This window comes from Topomyia yanbarensis, chromosome 2, assembly GCF_030247195.1.
Source record: "Topomyia yanbarensis strain Yona2022 chromosome 2, ASM3024719v1, whole genome shotgun sequence".
Classification (NCBI taxonomy): domain Eukaryota; kingdom Metazoa; phylum Arthropoda; class Insecta; order Diptera; family Culicidae; genus Topomyia; species Topomyia yanbarensis.
The window spans coordinates 367427134-367447293 of NC_080671.1; positions in this window are offsets into that span (position 1 = coordinate 367427134).

Below are 20160 nucleotides of genomic sequence, written 5' to 3' on the forward strand. Positions count from 1 at the left end.
CGTTTTCGCCTTACAATGCATTGGAAGACGGATAAGTTTCCATACTGGCAAATTGATTTCCACCGCGGAACAGTAATCAAATATTAAAACGGTAAAATCGTTTTTGTGTACTCCATCGGGAATCATTCACTGCTTTGATACTGCTTTCCAGTACATGGTTCTGGAAAATTCTATCGTTGAATTATGTCGGACGTCGGATAGTCTGAACGAATGCCATTGGATATTTATGTCCTCGAGATATTGCAAATCTAAGAAAAACAATAAATCGATTGTGTCTTGTTACTTTAATGATATGGGAATCCTCATCACGTACGACTGCTTCATGTATAGAGTAGTTAAAAACAGAGTCGGATCCGGATTGGTAGTTTATAGAGGGAATAAAGTGGAACCTTTGGTTCTGCATTACTAACCAATACCCTCGCAAGAATTAATAAGAAATAGGTACCATTTCTAAATTACGTAACACTTTTAGGGGAGTATAACAAATTGCGACCTGTTGTGGGGGATTTTGTCGCATGTAATTTTAAATGATGTTTATTTTACCAACTGGAAAATCAATGCACTGGGAATTTAATGCACCTGGGGAATACGCATGGTCTTGTCTGAGTGAATGATGACTTTTGAATTATGTATGAGGGTTGAGAATTGGCAATTCACAAGAAGAATAAATGTTGTATTGTCATTTGCATTGGTTTGCTTTATTATTGTTAATAATAATAATAATAGATTCTCGGCATAACACTTTTTTCCGCTTAATAATTTGAAATCTCGATACTCAGTTTTTATAGAATATTCTATCGAATTAATAGGGGAAGTGGCCCCATTCGGACCGCTGCACAGTGTTTCCAAGTAGGCCAAAACGTGATCGAAATTGCTTTTACCACGAAAAAACGATTTTCGAGCTATAGTGTCTTCGGCAGAGTTTATGTGTAAAATGTTCCCTATTTTTTTAAAGTATTAGTTTGGTGATTAATTCCGCTAAAGCTGAGAAGTACATTTTTGTTTGGTCATTTATGAAAATAATAAAAAACTGTATTCAGCAAAGTTGCAGTAAATTTAATAAGAAACAACTTTGCTGAAGAGACTGTGTATCTATCTTTTGGTTTTAATAGACATTTGTGGAGTTTTCTTTGATACACCCCAGAAAATCACCTTTTTCAAAATAGCTTTTGTGGGTGATTTTTTAGAATTTCAAAAATTTTCAAGATTTTGTCCGACATAAAAAGATACACAATTTTTGTTATGTAAGTTTATTTTTATCTCTTGTATCTGTGAAGTGATCGAAAGTTTTAATCCCAAAAAAGCAACATTTTGGTATGAAATAACATTTCAATTCCCAAATTTCCGCAGACAAAGCCTATTCATTCGTATCTATAAAGCAAGTGCTATTGCATCAAGAGATAACCGTTTGTCGCATGTTGTCTCTTGCATACAAAAACATATATTCAAAAAACGACTATAAAACTCTTTTATAAGGCCATTCAAAAATTACATCACACATTTAAGGGTAAAAGAAGGAAGTATGAAGCATGTTGTTACATGGGAAGAGGAAGGAGGGAAGGGAAGTGGGTTAACATAGCTGCCCAACTACAAAATCAAATCAATATTTTTTCAATCCTAAAATATTTTAGTTTGGATTGAAATTATAATAAAATGTCTTCATTTTCACTTCTGTCGCTTTCACCCATTTGTGTCACCGTGTTGTCACCTTGCCCGACCAAAAGATTTTTCGCATTTTCCGATAACGGAGTACTTTCCTTCGGCGGAAATTCTCTGATTTATGAAATTAGGGAATCAGATTCTCTAACAATCGGTGTACTATTTTTTTTATTTCGATTATAGAGGTTTAAACCTTAAGGTCATTCGCCTCTTCGGGATAGAAAAATCTCTTATGAAAAATTTCTAACCCTATGTGCGGGGTCGGGACTCGAACCCAGGTGCGTTGCGTACAAGGCAATCTATTTACCAACTATGCTACGCCCACCTCTATCGGTGTACTAGATCTGCGCTGGCCAATTCGGACCCCCAGGTGTTTCTCAGTTATGGTAATACTATGAAAAGCGTATATATTATTTTCATGGCTGTCATGTACTGCTGTTCTAGGCATAATTGTCCCATGTATATAGGGAATCCCATAGAACATGGGACAAATATGCTTATAACGGCAGTGTAGCTCTGTTTTATCTTACAAAATTTTGCGGTTCTCAGTTTTCGTGTACGTGCGCTAGGGACGAATGTTGTTTTGGAGCGCTTTCCTTGAAAAATGTGTAAGCCAAAAAACAAGATTTTGTTGGCAACAACAATATATTAGGCCAAATGCATTATCGTGATTTTGGATCTGCCGGACAATATCTTTTATTTAATATCCTGTTTTGGGCAAGACTATCAACTGTTTTTGTTTAATCGGTGTGTGAATAATAGAATATGGCTTGGTCCAATTCGGACTTTTGCCGTATATGCAATCTGAAACGCGATCGCGAAAAGCCTTTTGAGGGGAAAGTGTGCGTAATTTGCACCAGCTCTTACTTTTTATTGTATATTTACTGCAAAGTTTTATATATCAAAGAAAACGTTTGTTTTCACGATTCGATCTTTAGTGAAAATCAAATTGGAATAACTTAGGCCAAAATAGGATTTCATTTCTATTACAAAAAATCGATAAGAAATGAGTGGTCCGAATAGGAACAAGATTGGCGGACCTTTCATGTACTTTTGCGCAGAACCGTTTATATACAATACGGTAAAAGATAGAAAAAAGTAGTCTTAGAAAAAATGTGCGCAATTGATCAGACTTTCAGGAAAAAATATTTATTTGTGAATCGGTTGACACGTTCCAGTTCTATAGCTCATAAACCCTTACTAGGTCCGAATTGGCCCAGCTCCCTCTACTGATTAATAAGAAGTAAAAATTATATAGAATTATCTGATATGATATAAGGCACAAAACTAATTTGAAAATTTGACTGGAGTCTTCTGATGTTGCACTAAATATAATGGAGCGAGTGTTGGAAGGTTAATAAAAAGGAGCAATGATATGCTTTCTATGCAATTATGTAAAACACAATGCGATGATTTCTTTCTCAGTAGCAATGCGAAATACAAACAAGGACAAGAAAACTGAAGTCTATTTTGATCATTAAAATACACCTTTATAAAATAAATCGCAGCACTCGTTCTTCTTATATGTACTGTTTGGCACCATACTGGTTTGACTCCGGATTTTGAATGGTTTCTGGTTCGATAAAATGAATAGACTCTCCTAGTGATAGACCAGGGAAAGCTTAGCTCGAGTGCTTTAAACAAACACTGAGCAAGCGAATAACAATCGGTCACCTCATCACACAGACTGCCTCGTCTCGTTCTACTCTATACTAAAACAACTGGAGTAAAACTAATATATAGATTCATATAAATAAAGGGTTTAAGATAAATTCGAGAACCGTTTTCTTACACAAACGGTCGAATTTGTTCGAAGTGCAGTCGGAAGCAGAGCACCGTCAGTGATTGTGATAGAAATTTTCATTAGGGATGAACAATGTCTCCTCAATTTTATGCTCTCAAAAGTAAATGAGTAATCAATCTTAGTTTCCCAAACCGCATCAACAACCAGAGTTCACCCATTGAATATACACACCAAAAAAATCTGAATTTTATCGTTGACGTAATTGCAAACATGACACAATTCAACAAACCGTAATTTACGAAATGACGTAACATTACCGTGTTCCGTTTAATTTTACATGAAACATATACTTTACATACGCAATGACATAAAATTGCACTTCCTACCATTCAGAACAAACGCTGTATGTGGAGTAAAATTACATGATTTACGAAATTAAACGTCATGTAAAATTAAAGTCAACCGTAAAACTAAGTCATTTTGATGCTCGTATATGTCAGGGTCAGGAGACGTAAATTTACACTATTTTTTCTAGGTGTGCAGTCTTGCATGTGGCAAGAAAAGACAGGAACCTAACTGATGGAATGAACGCAGAACAAAGCAGTTACCTACTAATAGAACGTTAATCATGAAAAATACTCGAGAAAATTGCGTCCTTCGTCCGTTCTTTTCCTGTTTATTCACACCATAGTCCTTGTACAGCGTAAGTACTGCTGTATTGGCGGAGGACTTGTACTGACTGGATCCAAACTGTTTGTTTTCCATCGATGGATTCTTGCTGTGTTTGCTGGAGCATTGGGAAAGTAGGAAAACCATTTTCATCGTGATCGTGTTGTCGCTCAATCGTAACAGTATAATGAAAATTACAAAAAATGTGCTGTTTAATTTGCTTTTTCATAGAATTGGCATAACTGAATACATATTATTGTTGAGCTCAGTAGAGCTCCAGTTTTAATTGAATTCGAATCAATCTGACCGAGGCTTTGTTTTGACATTCCCATTTTTTTTAAATTCCCCCGAGTTTAACGGTTTCTTAATATTTCGTCGCGAATAAAATTTCAATATGGAATAGGATGTGGTACTTTGTAAAACGTTTTAGCTATTTCAGTATGTCCACATTAAAAATAATCACAAGAAGCGAGTAATAATTGTAGTTTTTAGTACTACTGTACAGTGATGGCATTTCACCCTAGTGATGCACTGGCGCGTAAGTGTGATGCCTACACAGAGGATACAATGATCACACACCACAGAAAAAAGCAGAACGCTCTTTCTTTCGGAGCTGTATAGACCGATTTCAAGTGTGCGCTGGTGTTGAGGTAGCTGGGTGCGAGATAACCGTGCTCTCTTGCTCTTGAAATTCTCTGTGGCGCGCTCAGATAAAGTCACCACCGCGCGCGCCCCAGTGTCGCTGTGGTGTATTCACTGGCGTGGTTTCACTGGCGTGTATTCACTGGCGTGTGATCTTTGGTTTGTTTTCGTCTTACAAGCGACATTGCGAGTGAGATTGATTTGATTTGCACAGGTTGTTGCGTTGTATTGTGTGGATGGTGGTGGTTTATTTCAAGCTTATATTATTTTCTACTGAAGATTTCATACAAGTTGCTTGGTAAATCGAACGAGTTTATAAAATATTGTTACACTACCTGCAAAACTAAAAGTACTCGGTCCTCGGAGCAAATTGGGAAAACTTTTTACGTATCATCGTTTAGAGAGTTTTATAATGACCAGAGGCACCTGATATGCAAACTCGTGTTATAAGTATTAATAGTTTTATTATAACTTAATCCTACAAGTTTAAACGAAATCTTAGATTTCGTCGACAGGCTTGACATATTCAGTAAAATTAGGTATACGATAATTAATTTACATACAACATCACAATTACACCGTTATGCATTTGTTTATTTGTCTATTATTTTGCGTGGAAATCGTTTAAACAGCAGGCGAAAGCGAATGTTTCAAGAGCATGGGAGCTAGGACCGGGATTCTGCGCGTCAATGAGCGCAATAAATTGGCTCAGTTTCGGGGTCAAGAAAAAAGGCCACTAGTGTTCACGCTTATTTTAAATGAACAATGAATCTTGTGTTCCATAAAAGTATGTTATAAATGGGTCAGCAGCAACAATGTTTATTATACGTATTCTAGATTTTTGCGTCAGTTAGTATTTTAGACCGTAATTATAATGCACGGATTCATTGCACGTAATATCAACAGCAAAACAAAATATTAGGTATCTGGTAGTATCTGTCGGAATCTCTGTCAATCTCTATGAAATTTTCGTATTTTCAAGTAACAAGTAAGGTGTTTCCTCAAGTTTAAACAAGCGATTTTTGTGTGATAAATTATTCCTCATTATAACTTTCTTGAATGAGGTGTTTTATCAAAAAGGTAGTGTTGGGAAAATATCAAAATATCAATGTTCACAACAGAATCTTTTCATCGCCGATTTTCTAATAAAAAGTTCACTGATATAAAATATCGCTACGGAAAAAATCGTCAGTGAACTTCAAGAGTGCCGATGTTTGGGAACATTATTCGGTTCAAGAAAATATCGGAAGAAGAAAAGATCGCTTGCGAACTTTTATATCAACGAATATATAGAAAAAAATTCGCCTTATGAAAACATCTTGCACGATCTTCGAACAGGGGATTTCCGAGGGATTTTCAAAGATTCCAAAAACCTGTAGATTAACATGATATAAAAAACTACGTTCTATAATATTACGGCGATAGCTCAATAGGATAAAGCGTCAGGCTACTTTAGTGTCAACGAAGCTTTCTTCAGAAGCCATCGTATAAAAAAAAATTTCATCAATCGACAGAATTAAAATGGGAAAGAATTAAAATGGGAAAGAATTAAAATGGTGCTTGAATGGTATGTTGTCAAAATATATACATGGAAAAAAGCAGATTCTGGTATGGTGGCCGGTTCTTAACAACCCGTTGTTTGTATGACCGAGTATGAAAGTTATATATAGTTGAGCTAATGTATCTATAGTTGCATGTCCCATAGGAGCCGTAATTAGCAATGGCTATATTAATGATACATGGTAGTGGTAATGGTACAAGAAGTTTCACATACATAAATTGGTTAATAAACAATCTTAACATTTTTTATCATTTTTGGGATTAAACGTTTAATATATTGACATCGCCCATAGAACTTTTCATCGATTTTTTAGCAGAATTTTCACTCAAATATTCTAGTCCTTTGCACACATACCAAAGATACGTTGAACGATTTCCCATATTTGCAATTAAAATTCTAGGGCAGTTCATAAGACACGTAGAACAACTTTCAACATTCTGCTTTTATTGCACTATATTATTAGTCTAACTAATGCTATCGTTGTAATGCAGTACAAGTGTAGATTTTCAAAAATTTTATATTAGAATTAGAACGAAATATTTTTTTGTATCTCTACGTCGCTCGAGAATAGCCAAAAAAGCGTAAAATATTTGGCTTTTACTGACCCAAGCATGACTAAAATGCGACTTACAGCTTAGCAGCTGTAACCCCTTGAAAGCAATGTACCGGTCAAATAGAAGCGCTTCTAAATTGGCACGTCATTATTTTTAATAACGCGCTACAGAAAAAAAACGCTTTTAATCCACCTAACAGTGTGATGAGACATTTCTTATAACTCTTATCACTCGCTTCGGATATTATATCGTTTGAGAACATTTAGAACTTGATGCTTCGCGATGTTTTTGATAACACATACTACATGGGATAGTGGCAGGACTCAGAGAATCGCTCAAATCAGCATAGGACAACATCAGTGCTAGAAATCTCAAACCAAATCAATAGGAAAGCGAAAAAATGGCCCATAAAATAGACATACCATCGAATTATTGTTAATGCTCTGTTAATAAAATATCTATATTGTGGTGGGAAACTGAATTTTCCTAAAGGGATTATTTATTAATCATTCGCATGTATGTAAAAAGCCTTATGTTTACATTTGTGAGTATCGCCCTTTTCACAAAAAAGCGTTGAAGTGATATCACGCTATCTCTGAAGTGCATGCGTGCATAGTTCCAAATTTTACTTCGACATCGACTTTTTCTTAAGATGACTTCCCAGTAGTATCCTTGATTTGAATTATTATCGTTAATCCTAATGCCAAAGAACAAATAAAAACCTCTCGAAAACGAACCGTTTGGGGAAATCATCATCATTACTGGAATTTTCATTTTCACGAAACTTTTCGATAGCCTTCCGTCACTTGCGTTAATGCACTGGGTGCACAGTGCTCCGAAAATCTAGCGAAATCATCTTAGGGCACCAGCGGGTCTAATTCAGAGCTATCTGCGCGGCGAGTTAAATCTGTAAAGAACACTAAAAATTAATTTCTATTATTAATTTTCAGTTCAGCAATTCGAGAGATCGTGCTCACCGCTAGCCATGAAAAATAGACTACGTTGTGAAGCGATGGTCACTATTTATTAAAAAATCACGGTTAAATAAAAAATTAAAGTATTAAAAAATTTCAAATAGTTTATAATTTTCACAAACTTATTAGGAAAAATTGTTTAATAAGCTTTCGTAATATTGTGTAGGAAAAAAGCTGAAAATTTCAGTATTTTCTCTATCTGCAAAATATAAACCCTTAAGTATTCCAATTAATTGGTATACGAATTGGAATAGGTTCGCCAAATTTTGGAAGAAGTCTATAAAATAACCCCTTGAAAGCTACCTAAAAATTGTTGTAGTTCGGTGCAATAAAAAAATCATATTTGGCAATTCATATTTCGCTGATAAAATTGGGGTGTCAATGTATTATAATAGATATTCAGCATTCGAAGAAGTTTCTTGTGAACGAGTGTAGAACGACTTTGTTTCTACTTACTTGAAGTCAGCGGCGTAGCCAGAAATTCGGTTTGGTGAAAATCGATCTTACTGTCCAAACGGCATAATTCCGAAACCATAATTTTTAAAGTTTTAAAATTATGCAGAATTATTTTCCAGAAAATAGTAACAAGGTTCGTGTCTTTAGAGAACTTGTTGAGACTTTATTGTAGTCATGAATATTAACCTGAGAAAATTCACCATAAATACTTCTTGGACGATATACCGTCAAAATTATTTTATCAAATGATGCGCTGTTCAACGTTTGTAAAACTCATTGAAGATACTAAACTTCCGAAATTGACGGTTTCAAAATGATGCTATCTTGACCTTAAATTACTGTTTTTAAACATTTGAATTATACTTATAATTGGTCATACAACAAAAATCAAATGCTCATCAAAATTGATCAGAACCTGCTAGAGTCGAATGGAAATCGTCATTTTTCATAAATTTCTCTCTACATTCGGAAAGTGTTATCCTCGTTAATAATCATATTACGTTTTCGTCTCAACTCGACGCATTCCTAAAATAAAAACCTGTTTTAATCCACCTAGTGGTGCAATTGTGCTTTTCTCATTTGTCCAGACTACGATTCCTTGGCTGGTTATGTTCAATACAATAGTGGAAATTAATATTACATGTTCAGTATGATTTGCACATACATACAATGGATCGACAGCCACGATCTTGAGATACTATGTGATACTGAAACATCGCTTGAAACCAGCGGCGGATCATGGAGAAAGATCCGGGAGGTCCAGGTCCTGCCGAAAATTTTCAACTTGTTAAGAAATTTTAAACTAGTTTTAATTTTAAAGTAGCAACCCCTCACTGCATACTCCCTCCGGGCTGGTATGATTGACGATTTTTAGAGTAATTGCATAACTTTTCTATATGAGAAAGGCAAAACTGTACTAAAGTCCAAAAAAGTCCATTTTTGCCAAACTTCTCAATGTTTCATGAATTTTAAAGGCTTTTGGAATCAAAAATACAAATTTGATTTGAAAATTTTTCATTTCAGTTTATATGGGAATTTGCTGTGTGATTGCACTTTTCAACTCGTAACTCCGGAACCGGAAGTCCAATCAATAAAAAATTCAATAGCAGCCGATGGGAAGGTTGTACCTTTCATTTGAGACTAACTTTGTGCAAATCGGTCCAGCCATCTCTGAGAAACAGAGGTCACATTTTTTTCCACATACACACATACATACACACACAGACATTTTCCGATCTCGACGAACTCAGTCGATTGGCATATGACACTCGGCCCTCCGGGACGGGATTAGATTGACGAATTTTAGAGTGAATGAGAAAGGCAAAAACATTTTTAGAAAATGTTGAAAGTTATGCATTTTTTTGGTGAGCAGTACTATGTTTCATTAAATCAATTTTAACTTCGCTTCCTATTAAATAAAGACCCTTATTATAGTACATCTCTACAAAAACGAGCTCAATTTGAAAATTAATCTGAGGATTATGATTGATTACAGAACTCTGGAATTTTCTATTGGAATGTTTTCAGGCAGGAATTTGATATTGATGCTATTAGACAACTGTGAAATCAGGACCAATAGATCAGTTACATATCAGGACCCCATTCCGACAATTTATCAAAAGTCCTCATGATGTTTACAACAACAGGTTATCAATCTACGGATCAGATAATTGTTATTGTAATATTGAATTAAATCAGTCAGCATCAATAAATTTTCAACTTCAATCCAATTTTTTTTGTTGGGTGTGGTGGGGGGGGGGGGTGTTGTATGGTGGTAAACCCCAAAACTTTCTCTTGGCTATGCCGTTGCTTGTAGCTATTTATTTCGCTTTTTATTTTCCGATATTTTTCAGATCGATCCGATGGTTATAAGTTAGAAAAATTGCAGTCAGAAGGTTCGTACAAATGAACATTTTTGCACTGATAAGTTATCAAGTTCCTTCCAGACAACTTGGAAGTGTTCGGTGATTATTTCTAGCGGTTGTAGATAGAAAAATGAAATACAAAATTTGTTTTATTGAAATAATGTTTGGCTTGGTTCAATGGATTATTACTATATTGAACAATAAATAGGCGACAAAGAGTAATCCACAAACAACAAGCCATAACTTTCAAAGTATTCAAAATAGATATTTGAAGTCTTCAGTAAAGTTATTCGCAAAAGTAAGAGCTACAAATTTGCTGAAGACATCATTTCGATATAATCACTTCCAAGAAAATTTGTGAAAATATCTCACTCATAGGGGGATTAATCAGCAAAAGCACAATACCAAAAGAAAGGGCATATTGCCTGCATTAAATTCTCCGAAGATACTATTGACCTAAAATAAGCCGTTTTGGCGTTAATAATAGATTACATGTTTTTGGTCATATTTCTGGCAATGGGAAATGATAAAAATCTTTCGCCCGCATTTTATGTTAAATATCTCTTTTGATAATAGTTCGATTTCAACAATCTATAGCTTTTTCTAAAGGTATTCGTTAAAGCTGCCAAAAAACATATAAAGTGTTAATCTATATTGTCAATTTCGGCAGATAATTAAAAAAAAACTGCAAAAAACGCCATTTTTACGCATTCAAACATTCATATCTTGGAAACTAAACATCAGAATCAAAAACAAATTAATAACGTTCATACTGTTTTTTAGTTCTTTCATTTAAAATTGGTTTGGATAAGATCGGTTCAGCCATTGCTGAGAAACTCGAATGAGAATTTGTCCGTTACATACACACACACACACAGACATTGTCTCAAATCGTCGAGCTGAGTCGATTGGTTTATAAGACTCGGCCCTCCGGGCCTCGGAAAAAATCTTGAAAGTTTGAGCGAATTCTATACATTTCTTTTATAAGAAATGTAAAAAACAAGTAACAATGTGAATTCTCGTGAACGTTATCTTGTTTTATGTGGACTTTATCTCGGAAAAGTTGGACATCGGATAAGCCTCTTCTCGCGTGAGTGAGAGAGAATTACAATGCCTGCGTATGATAATAATCGCAAACGTGTGTAATACCAGGACATTACCTGTAATGGATCACTTTACTTTTTGGCGTCGCCAAATTCGCAATCAAAATAAGTTAACTTACCATTGAGTTATTCAGTCGAACAAAAAATAGGCCGTACCTAATGTGGATGTACAAATCCCGTCTTACATCTGTTATACGATTAATCTGATACTACAGATCATTATAAAACTTTGTTTATACCAGCCGATACATTGATACGTAAAACGTTTTCCTTGTTTGCCCCTAGGCTCGAATACTTCAGGTTTCCCACGGTAGTGTAACAACACTCTATAAACTCGCAAGCTTTACCAAGCAACTATGAAATCTTCAGTAGAAAATCATATAAGCTTGAAATAAGCCACCGACATCCACACAATACAACGCAACAACCTGTGTAAATCAAATCAATCTCACTCGCAATGTCGCTTGTAAAACGAAAACAAACCAAAGATCACACGCCAGTGAATACACGCCAGTGAAACCACGCCAGTGAATACACCACAGCGACTCTGGGGCGCGCGCTGTGGCGAATTTATCTGAGCGCGCCACAGAGAATTTCAAGAGCTCTTTTCCACCGCTTAGCTCGTTCCACTGTTGGGTGTATGAAAATTTACCTCTGCCATCAACGTGCGCTTACACATATCAAATACGGTGGTGTATATGAACGAAAGAGAAGCGCTCTCGTTTTGCTTGCCAGAGTGTGGGGAGTAATTTCAATTTCTCTTTACTGCACAGAGGATAGGGACATCACTGCTACTGTATAATGGTTATGTGCTAGTTGCCTATCTGTGTATGTGCTCGTCTGATTATTTGTGACAGCTGGTTCAGGGAATAGATGCAGAACTGGCGTATACGATAGAATAGTGAGTAACCCTTCTTAGGGTTCATTCATTACTTTTTTTCGCTGTTAAATTTGTGCATTCGATTCGATTTTTTCGGGAAATCGTATTGGATAAATTAAGGTACGATGAATTTACGGGCGCCTGTGAATCATCCATAATTCAAACAGCTTTAAATTATTGTTAATGGTAAATAAGTATCATTTACTGGCATTTTGGTGAGTTCAAGTAGTTTGATTGTATATTACATATGTTCTTACTTCTAGTGGAATAGTCTGTTTTTGTTATATTTTTCGTAGTTTGCTTTTTCACTTCTCATGTATATCAACAATAACATCGGTCAATTTATACATCTCTAATCACTCTCTTTGCATCCTTTTTTTATTCAACATGTTCTGTTTCCTTTTATTACTATATCTAAAATTGGATTCATACTAACACTCATTAATACAATAAATAATATATTCTCTCAAATACATTCACAATCTCTCTCATTCCAAACGTACAAACGCTCGCGGCCTTCGCGATAACACAACCCTAGTCACAAAGGCGAATATGCAACTGCATTCGTCCATACATACTTTTGCCAACACCTCGGTAATTAAGTGAACATTTTAGCACCTATAAATTTACAAACGCAGTCTCAAGCATTAACCCACCGCTCGCGGGATAACGAATCGTATGGAAGTCTACCCTTCATCATAGCAGCCTAGCCTCATGCTTTCAGTTGGGCCAATAAAAAAATGATCCTCTGATTCACTAGACAACACGTTCCATTACATTACTTTGATAATATGTGGGAACTCTTCTAGTATCTGAATCTTACACTGAAAATGAAGCATCAGATTCACGATTCGCGCGATCATTCAAAAACCCATGCGAATATGCGAATGACCTCACGGTTATGAAATGGAATTAATAGAATAAAAGCTTCGTCCATGCACAATTACACCCGCGATCTCGCAAACATGAAAACACCCCGGTGATTAAGTGAATGTTTGAGACTAATAAATTTATAAACGCGGTCTCAAGCGGGAACCTATAAACGCTCATGAATCGGTCACATCCGGAAGTCTCTATCCTCGTTACTAGCAGTCCAGGCCTATGCTCATAAACGTTCCATGGCGACATTACCGGAAACTCTAGTGCTATGGGGTAACTTACTCTTTGTCAGAATCAGAACCGTACACCGAAAACTAAATATCAGAATGACGCGAATATCTGAGTGGTTACGTAGTTTCAAAATCGAAATTATACACGCAAAGTTACATACACGCAAGCACATGCGACAAACAGGTTAACACAGAAACGCTTAAGTCGTTCGCGATAATCCACACCTACACCCGCGATCGCGCAAACTTGATAACACTCCGGTAATAAGATGAACGTGTTAGTACTTACGAAGTTACAAACGCGGTCTCAAACGCGAACCCACAAGCGTTCGCGTTCCATGTTAAATCGGTCACGTCCGGAAATTTGTAGGGGAGAGTGGGTACGCTTGATCCCACTTTTGTTTTTTTCTCATAACTTTTCAATGAAATAAAAATTTTAATTGCAAAGTTCGCCAGCTTGTAGTCAATTCGAATTGCAAGAGCTATGAATAATATTTAAATCCGACTACTATGTCCTGTCAGTAATATGAACAGTTTTGAAAATCATGTCAAAACGAGTCTTTTGTAAAACGTGTGGTAACTTGATCCCCCGCCTACTAGGGCTAAAGAAACAAAGCACACTTTGACTTATAGGCACGAAAGTTCAGCTAACCACCTATCCTGATCAACTTTAACCAAAGTAGAAAGTCAAGACAAGTATTTGCGGTAAATCAGTGCTGTTTAACTTGCTTTTCCAATCTTCAATAACTTATAGCATATTTGTTCACGGAAAAAAAACATTTTAGATAAATTATTGGCGCCAGGTATTTTATGGAGATGATGTTTGTCTATTTCTATACATTTTGAAAGTGTTTGAGAGAACTAATAATAGGGTTCAAGAATACACAGTGTTACAGGGATCAAAGATACCTATTGTATAAATCGAACAAAGTTTAAATTTTTTGTATGTGTTGTGAAACTTTTTATTCGAAAAACGAGTTTTTCTCGACAAAAACTCTCAAAAATGAATCGTACTTGAAAATATTCGTGTATAATTAGTTCGACGAACACATACAATCGTTCAAAAAATTTGTAAACAGATCTTCGAGAGGAATTTGAACACATATATTTTAAAATATATAACTTTTCCAAACACAATAAGGCACACATCCCCGACTACATACGGGGAACGTGCCATTTAAGCCAATATATTCTGATTCCTGATCATAAACGACCAAATATTCAAACATCATAAACGACCAAATATTTTCTTTTAACATAGTGATAACTTTATGCGTATATATTATGAGATATGACCAGGGAATCAAATATCCCCAAGGATCAAGTGTCCTTACTCTCCCGTACCCTTTGTCTCTGTCGTTGCAACTATGTCCATATATTGTACCAAACAAAAACTAATGATCATATCTACAACAGATTCCATGGCGACATAACCGGGAACTTTAGTAATATGGAAGAACTCACTTTCTTATAGCATCTGCACCGCACACTTAAAATAAGTATCAGATTCACGGTCCGTGCGATTATCCAACAACACACGCAAATATGCGAAAGGACACACGGTTATAAAATAGAATTTATACACGTTAGCACACGCAACATACAAACGCACACGCGATCGAACTCATTTACATACAAACACTCTAGCCATATGCAATGATACATGCGATCGCGAAGTGCATGCACCCGCACATAATTGAACCGTACAATGAATACCACATTCAGAATCACGGCCCGCCGCAATTGATATTAAGCAGTATTTTAGTGGATGACTTTTCCTGTCTCGTCTGAAATTGCGCTGAGTGATTCTGACGGGGAGCCTCTCCGAGAACCTAGCTCTATAGCTTCAGTAGGACAACTCTCGTAAAAAGATCGTTCACCTCCGTGGCAAATTCGATAGTGCTGCGTTCACGCTGACTTTCCTTTTTTGTAAATGCTGTGTTTTCTCGGGAATTTATAGAAACGTTCTCTCGTTTATATCATCATCGTTTAAAATAGTTTGAAATCGAACCGAAAACGGGAATTCATCGACGTCCTTAACAGTGACGATCATATTGTTTGCGTTGCCCGTTGCTTCCAATGCCAGACTTCCCAGTGTAGCTGAAAATTGACACAATTGACATGTGGTAATCTGACCTTCATAGTTGAATGGCGTTGTTTGAGGATGAAGAGTGCGTTGACCAAGAGGGAATGCTGAAGTAGTGCGAATTTGCCGTCCTCCATTTGAACGTTGTCTAGACCAGAAAAAAGAATCTTCGAATCCCGTGATGAGTAAGGTGGCTTTAACAAAATAAGCGCGAAGTTTCATATGTCTTGAATATTTTTATTGTACGGCTTTAACATGTTCAAACTGAACTTGTTAACATCGAGGCTAATTTATGCCAATAGTTTCATCGTTGATGAGTAAACGTTCATATTTTAAAGGACTAGGTAAAGTATCACACATTTCAATGCTCACAATGAAGGATGAAAAATGCCTACCTTTTCTACGGCTGTATTTTTTCTGTCTACATTCTCCTTTCTCATACTACGCTGCTGTCGTTCGCTAGTGCAGGACACCGAGCGCTGTACGGCAGCCTGTAAGCAAAGCAGTAACCTGACAAAAAAGTACTGCCCCCAGTACAGCCACCAAACGCGAGCGGTACAGCTTCTCTTTCCTTATTTTACAATTTTTAATATTTTTAATCCATTCAATATTTTTAATCACAAACGACGACAATGAATGCGGTTTATTTACGCCACAATCGGCATCAAGGTTTTGACTGTGAAGAGAAAAGTGTACAAAGCGAGAGGGCAAACTTTACTGCACCACACTCTCACCGAGCAGTCGGAGTACAGCAGCAAAACAAAAATGTATTTTACTGCTGTACGGAAAAGTGTACTCGGTTTGGCTACCGTTCTAGCAAGAGCAGTAGTGATGTGTCGCTGTGGCGGCTTGCGCAAATGTAAATGCACCGAAAAAATGTAGTTTACCGGTACCGTTCGCATCCCTGCTCACAATACTGACAAAATATAGAAACAAGTGGTTGTTGATGGTTTTGACCATTGATCGTTTGTATTGCCGTTAAATTTTTCAGAGCTCTATTCCATAAGAAATGATGCATTTTGCTCCGAACTGAACTAACCGAAATTGGAAATGCATTTGCCGTATACACGGGACACGCTCTGATCAGTGTATGATCGCGAAATAGATGGGAATACAGTAAGATTCCGTTTTTGGCACATTCCGTTTTTGGCATGCTCCATTTTTGGCAACAAAAAGGTTCCGTTTTTAGCAACAAATGGGTTCCGTTTTTGGCAACATTATTTTTGTTCATAGTAAATCCTTTGAAAAATGCTCAATAATCATTTTGTTGTAATAATGGATATCGCTTTTGGCTTTATTTCCAAACATAGGAGTCATATTTACTATATTTTATGGGGGCAGGCATAGCGAATAAAGTTAAATTTGTTGATTTTTCTCTATTATTTCATTCCATTTCACATATTCTTATATAATTAATGTTCTTGTAACATTTATGATGTCACAAATTGAAAATTTTTAAGGTAAAGTTCCATTTTTGGCACGGTTCCAGTTTTGGCAACTGAAAAAAAATATTGTTGGCAAAAACGGAATCCTACTGTAATAAATTTTAACGTCAAATAAAGTTTAATAGTTTTAGGATTTGTGTGGAATTTCTGAGGGGTACAATATTTCTGATGTGATAAAACTGGTCAGAGTCGACATCTAACTTCGCGAAAAGCTATATATTTCCATCACACCTTTTAAACCAATCGATATAATGTTGAATCTAAGTTCGTATATCGTCTTTGAGATCATTCATGATCCATCCTCGCTGTAGGAATAGAAATAACGGTTCTTTGAAATATTTGTCATTTTTTCATGAATTTTTGTGGTCGGTCATTTCGTTATCGCATTCGTTAGGTACATTCGTTTATTGTGACCGGCTGTAAAAGTTTTAGACAATGAAGGAAATGATACATTTTAAATATAATAAAAATTTAACTACTCCCATTTTTAGATTTCACAGGTGGTGGACTAATTGGCATGACTGCCGTTTACCCCATACGCAAACGTATGACGCGGATACGCAAACTGTTAGCGCCTTCAGTCCGTTGTTCAGAATCTGGGCGCGGTGACGTTCAGTGTGGAAAAATATTTTTTTCTCGGCGGAAAGTTGTTAGGTATTAAAAGTAGTTCATGTGATTTTTTTTATCAAAGTGCTGGACATTTTTAAATAATTATTAAAAAATATAAAAATTGTAATTTTTCATATCGGAAAACACAAACAATCCTGTTTTATGATAATTTTATTGCTGGCTATTTTGTTAAAATCGGTTTATTAAATCATTTGTAGTAATTTTTTGAAATAAACAGTCCAAAAACTTCATATATCAATATTATGGTCAAATACTTCTGTAAAATTGCATCTTCCATCGAAATTGTAATTTTACCAAATTTGGGTGCTCCCTTTGGGAAATTCTGACTCAGTTGTTATTGTGTCTTTCTTTCTCCGGAGCAGACAAGCTTATTTTGAGTGCATTCACTACCTGTAACTCCTTTGGCTGGTTGTCTTTAGGTGAGATTGACTTTATGCATTTCTTCTATACCTTCTTTACTGATACTCCCGACAGTTTTGATATCACGTGCAGAATCTTCTGTGGGCGCCAATAACCTTAGGTCTTACTTTGTTGTCGGTATCGGTTAGTTCTAATATGTTTATTGTCACTTATCTCAAAACATGCCTCTTGTGACGCAGATTATTCATCACGAATGTATCAATTTAATAGGTACGAAAATTTCAGGTTTCAAATTCCTAAATTGTGTATTCGTACCACTGGCGAATGATTAATTTGCATAACAGACCGAAATGAGAAAACATGAAATCCACATTTCATTACCTCAAGATTTTTACAATCTTTAGTCTTATTCTATCATTGAACGTTTCAGTAGGTTCAGATGACGAATTTGTATAGTTGAATATACAAACTGTCCGCAGGTCATTATTTATTTCAAACACCTGCTAGTATATCAGACGCTCCGAGAAACTGTCGTGATGCGTATTACACCCAGCAAATATGAAACGAGGCTTTCGACCGCGAAGAAAAATGCAATAAATAATACAAGCAAATCGACTCATAAATTTGGAAAAGTGGCCTATCTGTTTATTATGCTTTTAACCTCTTCATGCCTATGTGTTTTACAAGCAACATAGTTTAAAAAATATTATTTTTCTTAGTTTAGTCAAGTTTAGCTTACAAGACTAACAAATTGAAATGAAATTTTGATATAGTATTGAATCATATTGACAATTATTTTCATGCCATTGGATTATTGTGAATAAACTAGGAGAACTGTACTGAGCATTAAAAGGTATTGGTAGCACCAAATTAGTTAACACAGGTTATTTCTTTGCTTGCAAGAGTTTCAAGGGGAAAAGTTGTGCCTGAAAGGGTTAAAACTTTGATAGTGACGATACGTGACACGAATTAAATGGATATTTCTGTTCATATATAGCTTATGGCAGGACGCAGAGCGCAACTACCATGAGCAGTGCAAGTACGGCTCGGAAAATAATAATAAAATTGTCAAATCTGTACATTGCGTCAATGGTTGCGATGGTAGATACTGGGTTATTCAGTTTTCCACAATCAATTGCTATGATGGTCATATTTATTTTTTTCGAAATCACCCATCAAACAATATTTCTGTAGTGCGAAATAGGAATGTACCCTGAATTCTCTCGTTATAATGATTTTCGAAATTTAAAATCGTAACTTTAAAACAATGTATGGAGTCAGTTTTCTTCAATGCTAATCCATGAAAATGCAGCTTATTTTTAAGTGTCACTTCTGCCACGTTTCGTAAACTGTTCAGGTGCATAAAGTGTTTGCCTATGAATCATTTGCAGTATGTCATATTTCTTTCGATGACTGGAAAAGTCATGTAAACAATGCGTGGAAAAAATCCCCTTTTCGATAATACTTCGATGGAATGTAGTTATGTCAACATGGTTGATTGCATACCTTGAAAGCAAATAGTAATGCTTGCGGGTACGAGGGCACAATGACGATCGAAAGTGGAAGACTGAATCTGAACTTTTATCTGCTTTATCTGTATGGTTTGAATTTTTAAAGGGAAGTGAGAAGCGCAAACTTTATTTTTTATAGTGTTTGAACCGATCACGAAGTTGTTAGACGAATTTGCTAACGAGCTCGAAACTATTTGTTTGTTTCAAATTAAGTACAGACTATAACTTATTTTCACTAGGAATCTCTTTGAAATCAAACCTCTCATATTTATTTAACTTTTACGAAATCTGTTTCACACCGACGAAAGGACGCCAAATGATGAAACTGGATGGGGTAGTTTCATACCTATCCATGAGGCAGAATTAATGAAATACCGCGTCAATATTGGGAGATTCTAGGAACTTTGCTGGACGGGATTTAGAGTGTGAAGAAACGAATATTGAACTGTAGCATAATCAGTATGTTAGGGGCTGTCTTGATAGTGTCGAGCAACTTTAAACAATGCATTATTAAGTGACAGAGGGCTACTTCAATATGAGCCACATCAACGGGCACTAAAACCTTTTTTTAAATTTCTCTCCCCTCCCCCTTCATAATGTGATAATTATCAAAGTAAGCTCTGATGCCATATTTTACACTTGTTTGAACAAATTTTTGATCCTTACCCATATATTTAATTAGCCAGGGACTGGAAGGTGAAGTATATTTTTCAACATTAAGAGCCATAGTACTCCAGGGAGAGCAAGGAGTTGAAGGGAGAAAGTTTAGAAAAGCGTGGAGGGATCATATATGCAAGCTAAGAGCTTACCGGCGACTTAACTTTTTGTCTGCTACCGTAGGAGTCAAGATCTTTTGGCATTCGAAATGCGAATCACCTGAGTCTACGGCATGTCTGGACAAGAGTAAAGTAA